This window comes from Apteryx rowi, unplaced genomic scaffold (genome assembly GCF_003343035.1).
Source record: "Apteryx rowi isolate R43461 unplaced genomic scaffold, aptRow1 scaffold_3083, whole genome shotgun sequence".
NCBI classification, from domain to species: Eukaryota; Metazoa; Chordata; class Aves; order Apterygiformes; family Apterygidae; genus Apteryx; species Apteryx rowi.
Window position 1 is genome coordinate 1 of NW_020449512.1, and position 1,586 is coordinate 1,586.

The 1,586-nt window shown below is 50.4% G+C and overlaps 1 long non-coding RNA gene across 1 annotated transcript; it reads right to left on the minus strand.

Moving 5' to 3' along the window:
• Positions 1–6: 6 nt before the first annotated feature.
• LOC112968253 lies at positions 7–1,572 on the minus strand. Its single transcript, XR_003254319.1, has 3 exons — positions 913–1,572; positions 408–794; positions 7–187 (listed from the first exon to the last, which is right to left on the minus strand). It is a non-coding gene; the product is annotated as an uncharacterized LOC112968253 (long non-coding RNA).
• Positions 1,573–1,586: the final 14 nt, after the last annotated feature.

Genomic DNA, 1,586 nt, shown 5'->3' on the forward strand with positions numbered 1-1,586 from the left:
CTGCAGTACCCGCGGCACCTAGTTCTTCCACACTCTCCAATCTTCCTTGCTCTTTTCCGACTTGTTCGAAAACCCTCCCAGACCCCGTCTGTACTTACACGCTTCCTTAAAACAGCATCGCCGAAATCAACCAAATGGGCTGAGCTGCTCCGCTCCTCTTCAAGTTGCCGGCCCTCAGAACGTCAGCCTGCAAATGAATCAAACCACCAAGGTCACGGGGAGAGTCTCGTTTTGGAGCTTCCCTCCCCCCCCCAAAAAGCTTTAACGATGGTTCCCTAACCCAGGCAAACGCAGATCCTCCCTTAAGCACTGTAACAGTTGTTATTCCGGGGTCCCGAGCTGCTGTTATTTCATTAAGCAGTTAGACCAAGCAAAGCAAGGCAAAGACAGGTTAGGTCACAGCTTACCCATCTAGCCATGAAGATTCCTATTTTAGGCATCGCTGGTTATTCCAGACCAAAATAAAGCTCCCRACAGGCAGGTGAGGCTTYACGCAGATCCTGGGGCCCTGCCAGCAACAGCAATGCCACAGCGACTGGGCCACTGGTGACCCACTGAGGGACAGTCCTCCCTCTCCTTCGCACCGTGAGTCGCAGGTTATCACCACRAATCCGGTAAGGACGCGGCCAACCCTCCTACAGCTGAAGGCTGCTAGCCGGGACCAGGCAGAGAACCTGTCCAGAGGCGTTCAGTTCTCCTGGCCGCTCTTGACACGTGATGACTTTCAAAGTCTGAGAGCAGTAGCCTGTATTTCTTCGTGGCAGCGTATAGCCATTCCCCGATGTTCGGAATGCCTAGGATTAACACAATCTATTAGCACAAAAATACTATTACTGTAGGGTGTAAATCCCAGCTAAAAATTCTGCAACCACAGGAAACCTCTTTGAGTCCGACAGAGTGAGCCGCACGCACCAGCCTGCAGCTGCAGGGCCGCAGCCGCTCCCAAGCGACGTGCTTCCGGCAGGCCGCGTATCTCAGCTCCGCGGTCTCGCCTCAGGAGTCTCCGCTGCGACGTTCTAACTTTGTCAGCCAGCGCTCGTTGATGGAGGCATAGTGAAAATCCATCACCCTACAAAAACATAAAGCAAAGCAAAAATCAAAGCTCTGCAGAAAAGCATAAGAAACCAAAGTCRGTGATCGACATAAAAGCCGACCTAGTAACACAAGCAAGGTAARTGAGAATACGCAAGCCACAACACCCCCCCTCCCATTCTGCAGGCTATAACGACGTTCAGGCTGGCTGTGAGAGGGACGTTAGACCAAGTAGTCGCTGGAGGTTTACCTTTACAGAGCTTTTTGCATCCGCTTTATTGGCCCCCCGTTCACTTATATTAGTGCTCACTGTGCCACTTGGATAGGTGATACTGCTGCCTACTCACTTCCCTGAAATTAGCTACTTTAGAGGGGTTTGAGCAGATTGGATTGCAACCGCGCAATCAAAGATGAAAGCCTCAAACACTGTTACAGCCCAGATCACTGCTAAACAGTTTTTCTCATAGCTGGAGAATTTTTGTTCAGCACTAATTGAGCCTTACTGAAACTGATTTCTTAATTTTACATTTCAAATGCTTCTCTCCCTCATTTTG